The sequence below is a fragment of the Phocoena sinus genome, chromosome 4, assembly GCF_008692025.1.
Source record: "Phocoena sinus isolate mPhoSin1 chromosome 4, mPhoSin1.pri, whole genome shotgun sequence".
NCBI classification, from domain to species: domain Eukaryota; kingdom Metazoa; phylum Chordata; class Mammalia; order Artiodactyla; family Phocoenidae; genus Phocoena; species Phocoena sinus.
In genome coordinates, this window is record NC_045766.1 from 89,605,311 (window position 1) to 89,620,942 (window position 15,632).

The window sequence follows — 15,632 nt, forward strand, 5'->3', positions numbered from 1 at the left end:
AGGGAACACTCTTGCACTGCTGGTGGGAATGTGAATTGGTACAGCCACTATGGAGAACAGTATGGAGGTTCCTTAAAAAACTACAAATAGAACTACCATATGACCCAGCAATCCCACTACTGGGCATATACCCTGAGAAAACCATAATTCAAAAAGAGTCATGTACCAAAATGTTCATTGCAGCTCTATTTACAATAGCATGGAGATGGAAACAACCTAAGTGTCCATCATCGGATGAATGGATAAAGAAGATGTGGCACATATACACAATGGAATATTACTCAGCCATAAAAAGAAACGAAATTGAGCTATTTGTAATGAGGTGGATAGACCTAGAGTCTGTCATACAGAGTGAAGTAAGTCAGAAAGAGAAAGACAAATACTGTATGCTAACACATATATATGGAATTTAAGGAAAAAAATGTCATGAAGAACCTACGGGTAAGACAGGAATAAAGACATAGACCTACTAGAGAATGGACTTGAGGATATGGGGAGTGGGAAGAGTAAGCTTTGACAAAGCGAGAGGGAGGCATGGACATATATACACTACCAAACGTAAGGCAGATAGCTAGTGGGAAGCAGCCGCATAGCACAGGGAGATCAGCTCGGTGCTTTGTGACTGCCTGGAAGGGTGGGATAGGGAGGGTGGGAGGGAGGGAGACGCAAGAGGGAAGAGATATGGGAACATATGTATATGTGTAACTGATTCACTTTGTTATAAAGCAGAAACTAACACATCATTGTAAAGCAATTATATTCTAATAAAGATGTAAAAAAAAAAGAAGTTAAACTTTCCAGATTCCCTCCTCTATTCTACTTTGCTGAGTAATAGCCCCTCCCAAGAGAAATCTGGAAGCTTGTTCTCTGGAGAAACTAAAAGCAAGATGTCTGGAGTGATGATCCTGGCACAGATTAGAGTTAGAGTAAAGGTTAGGATAAAGCATTCAACGTACACCTAATGCTGAATACAGAGATCCTCCCCCACCCTCACTGTAGATCACTCTACAGTGAACTAAGTTGATAAGCTTGGCCCATAGTTCAAGCTCTCAGAGCCACAGATGAGCTTTTTAGATCCCCCCATTCTTTATATTAAGCAGACATTTAGATATTACCAGATATCTGAGGAAAGCTCCTATCATGGAAGACAGTAATTAAAAACAAAAACCCAGGCTTCCCTGGTGGCGCAGTGGTTGAGAGTCCGCCTGCCGATGCAGGGGACGTGGGTTCGTGCCCCAGTCCGGGAAGATCCCACATGCCGCAGAGCGGCTGGGCCCGTGAGCCATGGCCACTGAGCCTGCACGTCCGGAGCCTGTGCTCCGCAACGGGAGAGGCCACAACAGTGAGAGGCCCGCATACCGCAGAAACAAAAAACAAAAACGAAGAAACCAAAAAAACTGATCTCCCTCATAAAAAGGCATCTTGAAGTAAATAAATAATGCAGGAGGGGGAGGAATCAACAAAACCAAATGAAATAAAATTATCATCATCCTCAGAGAAATAAGAAAATGCTACATCTATAAAAGAGGAACAGGATGCCATAAAAATTTAGGAGAACAGACAAGAGCTTAGAAATGAAAACATAACAGAAATGAAGTCATTAGAAGGTTAGAAGAACAAGTAGGGGAAGTCTCCTAGAAAGTAGAGCAAAAAAGACAAAGAAGCAGAAAATGGGAGAAAAAAAAAAGAAAATTGGATGACAACCCCAGAAAATTGATGGGAAAAAAAAGAAAGAAAAGACGAAACAGAACAGAAAACAAAAAAAATTATTCAAAAAAATTTCCCAGTAGTTTGTACCTCTTAATCCCCTACCCCTATCTTTCCCTGCTCACCTTCTCTCTCCTCATTGGTAACCACTAGTTTGTTCTCTGCGTCTGTGAGTCTGTTTTGTTATATTCATTCATTTATTTTATTTTTTAGATTCCACATATAAGTGATAACATATTGTAAATCAACTATACTTCAATAAAAAAGAAAATTTCTCATAATAGAAAGTAAACTGCTATTACTGAAAAAATCTTACTGAATGGAAGTAGTAGATGAAAATATCTACACAAAGACGTCTCAAACTTAAAAACACTAGAGGAAAAGAAGATTCTATCAACTTCCAGGAATAAAAAGCAGATCAGAAAGGATGAGGAATCATAATGGCTTTAGACTTTGCAATAGGATCATTGCAAGCAGAAAGAAAATGGTGTTATGTCCAGACTCCTGAAGGAAAATAACTTGTAACATAAAGTTATAGTCAAACTCTCAAACTTTGTGAGGGTTGAATGATGGCCTCAAAAAAATGAATTTACTACCCATAAGCTTTCTCAAGAAGCTACTGAAAATGTGTTCCACCAAAATGAAAGTATAAACAAAGAAAAAGGAAGACATGGTACAGGAGAAACAAAAAGAGTTCCAGATAGAAGAGGGATGAAGGAATTCCTAGGAGGACAGGGAACAGACATCCCAAGATGCTAGATGGAAACTAGACCAGATTGGGGCATCAAGAGTCCACACAGACATGCTGCAGGATGCATGGCCATGATCCCTACTGCCTTGTTGTAGTCTTTTTTAAAATAAACACCTGGATAAATGCCCTGGAGAGTCTGACCCAGGTAAAAATGTGGTCTTCTTGACAATTGCTGATAAGTGTGCTGCTCTTTCCTTCAGGTCTTGCTGCCTACATTGCTTGTGGACATTTATTTCATCTCACTGAACTTTCCTGCCTCTGTTTAGTTCTGAGAGCTGAAAGAAGACCATGGTGGGTTTAGAAGCAAGAAACCTAGGGCAGTTCACTTCACTCTCGCATATCAGATGTTTAGTACCTGTTTTACACTACAACCCTTCCAAATTCATAGACTGTGGTGAGCCTCAGATTTCCCAGAACTCATGAATGGCCTTCTCCCACTGAATATCCCAAAAGGTGCTCTTGTAAACTCCCAGGAAGCAGAAGCCCAAGAGCCAGAGATTATTGAGTTTGTCTTGCCTTTTTTCCCTCACACAAGCTAGCTTTGTATTTGCCCCGCTGTGGGAGGGGAGGCCTGGTAAGGCATGTTTCGAAGCAACAAACACGGAAGGATTTTAAACTCTAATTTGTAACCTGGGTGGAGGATTCAAAGGTTTTTGTTGTTGTTTCGATTAAACATTTACATTTTACACGTAATTTCACATGCAGAAAATAAAGGATAAAGAAATAAGCCTACTCATACAGCAATAGTTGGACTGTAAATTGGAACAAACTTCCTGGATGACTCTTTGGCAATGAATATCAAAAACCTTAAAGCTGGGCTTCCCTGGTGGCGCAGTGGTTGAGAGTCCACCTGCCGATGCAGGGGACACGGGTTTGTGCCCCAGTCCAGGAGGATCCCACGTGCCGCGGAGCGGCTGAGTCCATGAGCCATGGCCACTGAGCCTGCACGTCCGGAGCCTGTGCTCTGCAACGGGAGAGGCCACAACAGTGAGAGGCCCGCTTACTGCAAAAAAGAAACAACCTTAAAGCTGTGCACGCTTTTTGACCAAATAGTTCTACTTCTAAAATATATTCTATAAAAATTTGGACAATGTTCCAAAGTATACACAAAGGCTTTGCTAAATCAGAAACTGACAGTTAAAAATTAGGAACCCCAAACCCCAACTCTTGCAGAACTGATTAAAATAAGTGAGATATTCATGCAATTGACCACTATGCAGTCATTAGATATGATGCATTTACTGACACACTGACATGGGTAAAGTTCACATTCCACTGTGATTAGTTTAAAATAATTAAGCATAGACCATATAATAGGTGTACGCACTGGTTTTAATTTACTCCCCAGGGGTAGTTAGTTAATATTTGAGGAACACTGTTCAGTGTGTACACTCCGGGAGCACGTGCTTCAGAAGCAGCTACTGTCAGTGCTTCAGTGATAACTAACTCCATCAGCACTGAAGGACCTGCCAACTAACATGAGAGATGCTAAAAATATTTATTCATTGGTGAAAGGTACAAGCATATCTGCTCTTGCATAAACAGGAGTGTAATAGAAGCCTATGACTACAAGAGCTGTTAGCACTAGAATTAGTTTATAAGAGCAGTGTCTGCCTCTTATAAACCTGTCAGGCAAGGAACTTTGAGTACGTATAGGACAAGAGTTTCAGTACTTCACCAAACTTGCAGAAACAGGTTTTATGACGCTTTATGGTCACTTGCTAAATGTCTGTATTAGTTTGGGTACTTCTGAGAAGCAGATGTCGAGAGGATTATTACAGGAGATTTATTGGGGGGGCACACCCATGAAGGAAAACAGAAGAGAGCTGGAGAAGGCAGAGAAGGCCTTCAGATGATGAAGAAGTTCTGACACTTGTAAAGAAGACAGGGGAGGAAGATTGAGTGGGAAAAGTTTTAGATTACGGTGGGGTTCCAAGAAAGCCTTAACCAGTCTGATGGGGAATTTTTATGTCAGTCATCCATCGGAGAAGTCACTCGTGTTACAGCAAAGGGTCTGCATTAATACCTCCAACTGTGCTCAGTGATTGGGATTGGCCATGGGAAGCATGACATCAGTACAAATGAGGTGGTAGATCCAGAGTTGCAGCAGCTGGCACTGCCAGTCAATTATACTCCCCCCAGCAGGAGACCTGAGTATTTTCATGGTTGCCATAGTATGTGCGGCAGAATTCAGATGGAGACAAACCACCTAGAGAAGAGAGATTGTGAGTGCAAGCTGACGGTTGTAAAAAGGCCAAATTCGCTGAAATCTGTTAACAACATAGTTAGATGTATGTGTGTGGTTTCAATGTAAACATAGCATGGGCCCATTCTTTATTTTAAAGTCAATGACATTATATGATGGGATTTTTTAAAGCATTTTACTCACTACCACTAGAATTCCTTTAGGGACATTGACATCTTCCCATCCAGGTCCCTAGGTCCTAAATGCCACATGCAGTGATCTTATCAAGGCCTTTTCCTAAGGCACTGTGAATAAGAAATACACACACTGTGAATTTGTGGTGTGGGAGATGTGAAGAAGAAAAGAGCAAAGAAACAGAGAAAGAGCAAAATAATAAGGCATTCAGAGGCCAAAGGACTTTATGCTGTCTTGTGAGTGACATTGTATGCGTTTTGGAGAATGAGGAAAAGGAGCTGTATGCCAAGTGGAGATAGGGAAACATCTACAAGATGAAGAAAGAAATGATAACCAAGGCTAACAAAGTCCCTGAGTAATTCTAGGGATCTTAGGACATTCACTGAACTTCCCATATGACTTGGGGGGTGCAGTGGTATTACAAGCTGATCTGAGGTAGATCGAAAGAGGCAGGGTCAGCACAACTGACATCTTAGTTAAAACTATACATGGACACAAAATATATGTAAGTAGAAAATATTTGACAGCATGAATAAAATGCTAGTATTATTTCTTTATGGGATAGGGTTATGAACGATTTTTTTTCTTATCTGTATTTTCTAATTTTTCTACAATGAACATGAATTGGTATAATATGAAGAAAAAGATGCTGGGAAAAAATAATTTGAGTAATTGCTTATTTCCAGCAATTAGACTGAACATTAGCAAAGTCAAGTCATTGTTTTCAGCACAGTCATCAACATAATTGGTCAATTATAACGGAACTCCATAGAACAGGTCAATTAACCCTGTAACCTGTGGATGCGTTTTGCAGCTAATTCATCCTGTGAGGCATATTTAGTAGACCATATTAGTGAAAGTAGACCTTTTAGTTAAGATCTATTTTCCCATGGCTATCGATGATAACTAGCTATACCCTCTCTAAAAAGCTTTGAAAGAGAACCATCTCTACTTTTTAATGAGGGCTTAAGAAAAATACTGCTCCAATAAGGACTAAATTCCAAATTGACTGTAGTTAAAGCTAATACTTTTCTCAAGAAGCAAACTCCCTGTATTATAGGCTACCTTACCCTCTCTAGGATATGACTCATCAGGATTCTTTTGGTAAACTTATGTACTATTTATGTTAATAGGGTACCTATATCAATGACTGGGACATGAAGCTATCCCCTTCTTTCCTTACTGTTACTTACAATTCCACTTGTCAGGTTAATTTCTAAAATATCTAGATCCATTTTTAATCATCAGCAGCTAGCACTTTAGACCCATACTAGAGGGTATTGAAGAATAGTTGTGTATGTTAAAAAATATACCTGGCTGAAAGAATTGTCTCAGAGATCCTAACTGCATTCCATATACACTCCTATAGGCTTGTTAAGTTCTATCCTTGAATCAGACTAGGTTGCTGGAAGATGTGTGTTGCCACTGGCCACAGTGTCTTCCTATTTAAAAAGAAAGAAAGAAAAGAAAGGAAAGAAAGAAAGAAAGAAAAGAAAGAGAGAAAGAGAGAAAGAAAGAAAGAAAGAAAAAGCAGGCGGGCTTCCCTGGTGGCGCAGTGGTTGAGAGTCCGCCTGCCGATGCAGGGGCCGCGGGTTCGTGCCCCGGTCTGGGAAGATCTCACATGCCACGGAGCGGCTGGGCCCGTGAGCCATGGCCGCTGAGCCTGCGCGTCCGGAGCTTGTGCTCTGTAACGGGAGAGGCCACAACAGTGAGAGGCCCACGTACCGCAAAAAAAAAAAAAAAAAAGAAGGCTCCCTTTCTTCCAGGCAGACCCTGCCCTAAACCAGGGTACATGATTTGGGGACAGGAATGAGGACAAAATTTCAATCTCCACTCATCCCAGAGCTGGATGCCCTAGTACACTGTGTAATTTGAATACATGTCCAGGGCAGCCATGGCTTATGTGCTTAGAAGACATTACCTTGTTCCCTGAGGAAATCCTGTTACTTAATCATGCTTCAGCTCTAAACTTCTATTATCCTGATAGACATCTCTCTAGCCATATTTGTTGAGGATCCTACGCAGACCAATGTTTCCCAGCTTTTCGGATTTCAGGGACCAATTTTCTTTAAAGTTATTTTGGGAACTGACATAGGGTTGCCAAGTCTTATTTGAAAGAAATAAGGCTTAAAGTATGTAATTTACTCAGCATAGTAATTTTAAAATAAAAGGCCAATATTTCTCAAGAAGTAAAAGCTATCTACTTAGACCCACATTTTTACTTTGATAAAGTAAGGCTGAATCAGTGTGTTGGGGAACTGCTGACATGCTCGCCACCACCTGCCTTTGCAGTCTCCTTTGTACCACTCTCTTCAGGTTCTGCAGCCCACCCAGCCTTCTCTTTCTGTTCTCTTAACCTGGGTGATGTCTACTCATCTTTCAGGTCTCAGATTGGAAAATCAGGGAAGAATACTAAGGCGAGACATTTAAACGAATACAAGAATTATTATTATTTCACTAATTGATACAAAAGAAAAGTATAATTGGTTATAGATCAATAAGTTTAATATTTATCACACCTGTAGACTGTGAGCTTCATGAAAAGAGCACTCAAATCTACATAGCTTTGCCTCCAGCACCTGACACATATCTGAATACATAATAGGTGCTTAAATATTTGTTGAATGGATTAAACCAACATCTCTTATATAATGTGCTCTCTTAGAGATCTGAGTTTTGAACCAGAAGAACTTGTTCCCTTCTTTTGAATATTAAAGATTATATAATTTGTTTCTCACCTTGCCTAGTTTCCAGGAATCTTAGACACAGGTTCATATTTCATCACAGCAACTATGTTGACTCCTGTGGTTGGAATATTTACTCTGTTTCCTCTTTCCTATTTTTTTCATATTATTTTACCCTTTATTAAAAGCTGCTTTAAGCTGCTTCAAATTCCTTTTCAGAAAGACGCAGGGTGTAAATAAAAAAATAAAGGCCTTATAGTGCAATAGCTCACCTGTTCCTGAAATAAAATGCTGACATTTCAAATGTTCCTTACTGTAAAGGTTAGATGATTAAATATATTCCTCTTCTGCTACCTCAGATTACCCAAATAAACATCAGCCACATACAAACCACACAAATAGATCAGGCTTGTGAACGGAGGTAGTTTTAAGGGAGCAATAGGTATTTGAAAATCAAGAGAAAAGAATATGCAAGGTATGGCATTCCAGTTTAAAAACAAACAATCAACCTTAAGATAATCACCACATATATTTCTATTTATGATTATTATGTGCCTTTTAAAACATCAAGAAAAGCCAGCTGCCAGCTGACGTAGTTTCCAAAGAACTTGAAGAAGCATCAAGACTCTTTTCTCCCATGAAAACAAGGCTTCTGTAGGTCTGCTTTTAACATTCAAAATGATCAGACTAGCCATCTCTAGTTTGGTAAATAGTACTTAAAACTGGGCCAAATCTCAATTAATCTTCTAATTCTGCATTGTTTTCTAATAAAAAGGATTTAACCCAAAATATACGTAGGCTAATAATCCCCGACTGGCTTCATTACTCAGCTAAGGCATCCATCACCTTTAGTGTCTGACAGAGCTTTATTATCTCAGAGAAAAGCCCCCTGAGTTTCCAGAAGAGAAAGTTCCCACCGTAAGATAAGTCATCTCAGTTTATCTAATAGCTTGCCTACTCAAACAGATTAGAATCCTCAAAGTCGAAAGCTTCTTGGAATGCTAGCCAGCCTTGTCCTCTTACGTGACAGATGAACTGTAGCGGAAGTTAACAGACTTGTCTAAGACTACACAGAGGGTGAGCAGCGGTGAGGACCAAGTGCTTCCTCCGCACCCGCAGCCGCTGCGGGAGATACTGACTGGCCGGCAGGATGAACTGAAGAGTCAAGTGGCAAAGGAGAGGCTCACAGCTCTGAGGCAGCACAGACACGTACCCTGAGCACGCGCTTAAGCTCCAGGAGACTGTTACTCCCATTCCACATAGTGAGAGGCCGCGTTCTCACTGTCACATCTGAGGATTCTCCAGCTGCCAACGTCCTTGTCTCCAGAGCCACAGAATACACTCAGTCAGTGTACATGGCACTTGTACAAAATACCCAGGGCTCAGTCCTGATCTCAAAGCTCTTCCGAGGGTGGGGAGACAGAAGAATGCACCCTGGCATGCTCGCTGAGCCACCTTAAAGTTAATTTCACAGGGTGAGAGACTCTGAAGAAAGACTTAACATGAGTACAAAAAGCACCATTTTCAACCCATCTGGGAAAATAAGGGCATTTGTTCTTCTGAAGAGCTGAAAAGAAGTTTGGGTACAGAGCCTGGCATCTTTCTCGGTAGGCACAGCAACATTTGTATTCAGATGAGTAGGGGGTCAAGTCTCAACTCAGGCTCCTTCCATAGTGGGGAACCTGAGCCTTGTTGTCAATACCAGGAGGTGTCTTAGCAGGAGGCAGGTGAGAGCATGAGTTCTGGAGTTAGGCCTGGTTTTTTACTTCCAGCTTCAAAACTTACTAATTATAGGACTTTGATCATACAATAGTCTTTAAGCTCTTCCTTCACCTGTAAAATGGAGGTTGGGTGTAGCAGTGGATACAAATAGGCTTTTTAATCCCCACAACAACTTGATGAAATAAAATGTCTAGCTCTACAGGGTAGGTACACAAATATTTTTTCACATTCTATCATCCTCTCCTTACTTTCTGTTGTCTTTTCAGCTTGTCTTATGACAGGAGGAAGTTGCAAAATACATGGAGAAGGGCTTCCCTGGTGGTGCAGTGGTTGAGGGTCCACCTGCCGATGCAGGGGACACGGGTTCGCGCCCTGGTCCGGGAAGATCCCACCTGCCGCGGAGCGGCTAGGCCCGTGAGCCATGGCTGCTGAGCCTGCGCGTCCGGAGCCTGTGCTCCGCAACGGGAGAGGCCACAGCAGTGAGAGGCCTGCATACCGAAAAAAAAAAAAAAAAAAGACATGGAGAAAAGAGCTGTGGGAATAGCCAGGCCAGGGCTTAAGAAATCTGGGGCCAAGGCAAGCTCCTCACCTTCTCCTGCCAACTTCCCTCACCCCCAACAGTATTCCTGTCATATTTTAAAATTGAGAAGCAATGACTTTCAAGAACAGATTCAACAGAAGAAGGAATCCACAAAACGGCAAAAGGCAAGTCTAAGGATGTGGGAGTGGAGACAGCTTTTTTCCAAGAGACACTACAGGATTTGCTTTGCTCATGGTGACAAAAGACTAGGTGCTCACAAAGATATGGAGTGTGGTTCAATGGCTGCTCCCTAACCTCCTCTACTTTCCCTCTCAATATCTTTTTCTCTGTTAGTACAACAGTTTATACTAATAGTACTTGTTAGTACAACAGTTTGACTGCCAACTTGCTGGTGTTCTGGGCACAAAGACAAAAATAAATGTGTTCCACACAGTCCAGTCCGGCAGAAAGGGATATACAACTACACTAAACATGGGACGCACTAGACGTCTACTGGGAATAATGTATACTCAGAAAAGAAAGTGACACCTCTGCTGTGAAGCCATCCATAGTCCCTCAAATATATTATCTGAACTGTGCCTTGTAAATTAGGGAGAATTTAGTTGGGGCCTGAGGAGAAAAGGAGGGCTCTCATGAAGTCATTGTAACCCTGAAGGGGGTATGACAGTCTTTGTTGTAGCTTGTGTTGCCCTCAAAGTAGAGTCTGAGACAGTCACTCTTGAGATTTCATCACTCCACCTTCCCCTCAAATGGTCCAAGGATGTATTCTTCCTAATCTAAACATCACTGAGGAACTTTATTTTTATTTATGTGATAAACTGACCCCTATTCTCAGTCTCCTAGGTGACCACTTTAAAATGCTGCTACACGATTTCAGTGTTAATGTTGCCTTTGCTTGGCATCAAGCTGGACCATTTTGTCCCATGCTAATAAGGACAGGGCAGCCATGTTTTCATCAACTGAAGACCAAATAACATGCCACATGGAAGGGTCACCAGTACCTCAAAAAAGCAATAATTTTGTACTAACAATAATTTAAGTCATAATGGGGGATACAAGAGAATTTTTCCTCCAAAGGAGAATTACGTGTTATTCAAATCTGAGAAAAGTGGCCTTTATATAATTGTCTCAGAGAGTTTGTATACCTAGTCTTAGATCATACTTACATTTCTAATCACCCCCCAGTATCTAACCCTTGAATACTCTTGGGGCTCTACACTCTACACTTAGTCAAAAACACAATATCATCTTTTTGCCATAGCCTTTCTACATCTTCTTAATTCTGTAAGGCACTATTTTCCTATATATTTAAACTTTGAGTTCTCCAACAACTACAGATTCCTCCAAGGATCCTCCAGCTGTGGGTTTTTTCATTCTCACCATCACTACCCTATTAGGCACTGTAGTTGAAACTCTGTTCACAACTTCCATTTAACCACTTCAGAAGATTAACTGATTTTCTCCATTTCCTCTGTGGAATATATTTTCTTAGGTCAGGTTCCCTAGAAGCACAAACAGAGATAGGGATTCTTATGCAATTGATTTTCTAAGAGTGTACTTTCAAGAAAAAGCTGTAAAAACAATAGCAAAGATCAATAAAACTAAAAGCTGGTTCTTTGAGGTGATAAACAAAATTGATAAACCATTAGCCAGACTCATCAAGCAAAAAAGGGAGAAGACTCAAATCAATAGTAGAAATGAAAAAGGAGAAATAACAACTGACACTGCAGAAATACAAAGGATCATGAAACATTACTACAAGCAACTCTATGCCAACAAAATGGATAACCTGGAAGAAATGGACAAATTCTTAGGAAAGCACAATCTTCCGAGACTGATTTAGGAAGAAATAGAAAATATAAACAGACCAATCACAAGCACTGAAATTGAAACTGTGATGAAAAATCTTCCAACAAACAAAAGCTCAGGACCAGATGGCTTCACAGGTGAATTCCATCAAACATTTAGTGAAGAGCTAACACCTATCCTTCTCAAACTCTTCCAAAATATAGCAGAGGGAGGAACACTCCCAAACTCATTCTACAAGGCCACCATCACCCTGATACGAAAACCAGACAAAGATGTCACAAAGAAAGAAAACTACAGGCCAATATCCCTGATGAACATAGATGCAAAGATCCTCAACAAAATACTACCAAACAGAATCCAACAGCACATTAAAAGGATCACATACCATGATCAAGTGGGGTTTATTCCAGGAATGCAAGGATTCTTCAATATACGCAAATCAATCAACGTGATACACCATATTAACAAACTGAAGGAGAAAAACCATATGATCATCTCAATAGATTCAGGAAAAGCTTTTGAGAAAATTCAACACTGATTTATGATAAAAACCCTCCAGAAAGTAGGCATAGAAGGAACTTACCTCAACATAATAAAGGCCATATATGACAAACCCACAGCCCACATCGTCCTCAATGGTGAAAAACTGAAACCATTTCCTCTAAGATGAGGAACAAGACAAGGTTGTCCACTGTCACCACTCTTATTCAACATAGTTTTGGAAGTTTTAGCCACAGCAATCAGAGAAGAAAAAGAAATAAAAGGAATCCAAATCAGAAAAGAAGAAGTAAAGCTGTCACTGTTTGCAGATGACATGATACTATATATAGAGAATCCTAAAGATGCTACCAGAAAACTACTAGAGCTAATCAATGAATTTGGTAAAGTAGCAGGTTACAAAATTAATGCACAGAAATCTCTTGCATTCCCATACATTAATGATGAAAAATCTGAAAGAGAAATTAAGGAAACACTCCCATTTACCACTGCAAAAAAAGAATAAAATACCTAGGAATAAACCTACCTAAGGAGACAAAAGACCTGTATGTAGAAAACTATAAGACAGTGATGAAAGAAATTAACAGATGGAGAGATATACCAGGTCCCTGGATTGGAAGAATCAACATTGTGAAAATGACTTTACTACCCAAAGCAATCTACAGATTCAATGCAATCCCTATCAAACTACCACTAGCATTTTTCACAGAACTAGAACAAAAAATTTCACAATTTGTATGGAAACACAAAAGAGCCCAAAAAGCTAAATCAATCTTGAGAAAGGAAAATGGAGCTGGAGGAATTGGGCTTCTGGACTTCAGACTATACTACAAAGCTACAGTAACCAAGACAGTATGGTACTGGCACAAAACCAGGAATATACATTATTTTAACAGGATAGAAAGCCCAGAGATAAACCCATGCACATATGGTAACCTTATCTTTGATAAATGAGGCAAGAATATACAATGGAGAAAAGACAGCCTCTTCAGTAAGCAGTGCTTGGAAAACTGGACAGCTACATGTAAAAGAATTAGAACACTCCCTCACACCATACACAAAAATAAACTCAAAATGGATTAAAGACCTAAGTGTAAGGCCAGATACTAGAAAGCTCTTAGAGGAAAACATAGGCAGAACACTCTGTGACATAAATCACAGCAAGATCCTTTTTGACCCACCTCATAGAGAAATGGAAATATAAACAAAAATAAACAAATGGGAGGGACCTAATGAAACTCAACACCTTTTGCACAGCAAAGGAAACCATAAACAAGACAACCTTCAGAATGGGAGAAAATATTTGCCAATGAAGCAACTGACAAAGGATTAATCTCCAAAATTTACAAGCAGCTTATGCAGCTCAATATCAAAAAAACAAACAATGCAATCTAAAAATGGGCAGAAGATCTAAATAGACATTTCTCCAAAGAAGATATACAGATTGCCAACAAACACATGAAAGAATACTCAACATCATTAATCATTAGAAAAATGCAAATCAAAACTACAATGAGGTATCACATCACACCAGCCAGAATGGCCATCATCAAAAAATCTAGAAACAATAAATGCTGGAGAGGGTGTGGAGAAAAGGGAGCCCTCTTGCACTGTTGGTGGGAATGTGAATTGATACAGCCACTATGGAGAACAGTATGGAGGTTCCTTTAAAAAACTAAAAATAGAACTATCATACGACCCAGCAATCCCACTACTGGGCATATACCCTGAGAAAATCATAATTCAAAAAGAGTCATGTACCACAATGTTCATTGCAGCTCTATTTACAGTAGCTAGGACATGGAAGCCACCTAAGTCTCCCCCAACAGATAAATGGATAAAGAAGATGTGGCACATATATACAATGGAATATTACTCAGTCATAAAAATAAACGAAACTGAGTTATTTGTAGTGAGGTGGATGGACCTAGAGTCTGTCATACAGAGTGAAGTCAGAAATAGAAAAACAAATACTATATGATAACTTATATATATGGAATCTAAAAAAACAAAAGAAATGGTTCTGAAGAACTTAGGGGCAGGACAGGAATAAAGATGCAGACGTAGAGGATGGATTTGAGGACACGGGGAGGGGGAAGGTTAAGCTGGGATGAAGTGAGAGAGTGGCATAGACATATATACACTACTAAATGTAAAATAGATAGCTAGTGGGAAGCAGCCACATAGCACAGGGAGATCAGCTGGGTGCTTTGTGACTACCTAGAGGGGTGGGATAGGGAGGATGAGAGGGAGACCAAAGAGGGTGGAGACATGGGGATATATGTATAGCTGATTCACTTCGTTATAATACAGAAACTAACACATTGTTGTAAAGCACTTATACTCCAATGAGTTTGTTTAAAAAAAAAGAATACAGTGTGAAATGAAAAAAGAAAAAGGAAAAGCTGTAAGGAAGTAAGGGAAGCAAGATAGAGAAGGGAAAGAAGCCAAGTGAAGATGGGTGTGGCTAAGTCTGGTCTCTGACGAATGGCATGGGGAGCACTGGAGCATGAATGGCACCATGGTCTTGCTCATTCTTGAGTCAAGGTATCAACATTTTGTATCCTCAAGTCAGTCAGTCGTTGGTCACAGGCCATCACAGGTGGGATGGCATAGCCTCCCAGGCATCTGTGGGCAAGGGCAATTCTCTGGAGAAGAGTACATCTATGAGCTAATAGTAGGCAACACTCATAACAGCTGGAAGTGGGGTGCACCTGTCTGGCAAACAGGATCCAAGCAGGACATCAACAGGGGCTACCGCTCATACTGACACCTGTCCACTGACATAGCTAGCAGTCTACAAGGTCCACGCAGGAAACAGCAAGAACCATAGGTCTTTCACAAAGAAGAAATTAATTACAGGAAATTGGCCATATGAGTGATGGGAGAGGTGGCAAGCAACAGAAGTGAGTGAGGCAGTCCAGTGATTAGCAGTAACAAAAAGGTGCTACAACCCCTAGGGCTGGAGGGACAATGGAAGGTGGTGTTAACAGTCAGGGGTGTAGGGGTAGAATCTCTGAAGGATGCAGAGGAGGCACCCCAGGAAGTAAGGATGGGGGCATTAGTCTGGCTTCCCCCTCCAGCAATCAAGATTTTTTCTTGTACTTCCTAGTAGCAAACCTACCAGAAGCCAGAGGGAAAGAGGGCCAGAGAAATGTAGCTCCTTGTGATGCACAGCAGAGTACAGGAAGGACAGAAAGAGAACAGGAGCCAACAGGCAGGTAACTGACACAGCCACTACAGTACACCTGCATACTTCTGTTTCTACCAAGTGAGCTATAAGGTTACCAAAACAACTGTGTGTCATCCGTTTTCTCTGCTATTTTATAGAATAAACCAGTTTGGTGACACAGACATCTCTTTTTATTAATCTAGAAGTAATAAAATTCATGCCAGGTCTTAGTTGATGAAATCAGATGTACACCATGTGTTGTTTCTTCTAGCTCAGTCCCTTGTTGGAAGAGACCAAATTTGATGGCCCCACAATGTCCATTCCCAGCCCCAAATAAAATCTAGGCAAAGGGATAGGGAAAAGTTGGA

At 40.6% G+C, this 15,632-nt stretch overlaps 1 protein-coding gene across 1 annotated transcript in view; it reads right to left on the reverse strand.

The window, feature by feature from the left end:
• The window catches only part of HHLA2 (HERV-H LTR-associating 2), a 159,342-nt gene that overhangs the window by 61,423 nt on the left and 82,287 nt on the right, over positions 1-15,632 (reverse strand).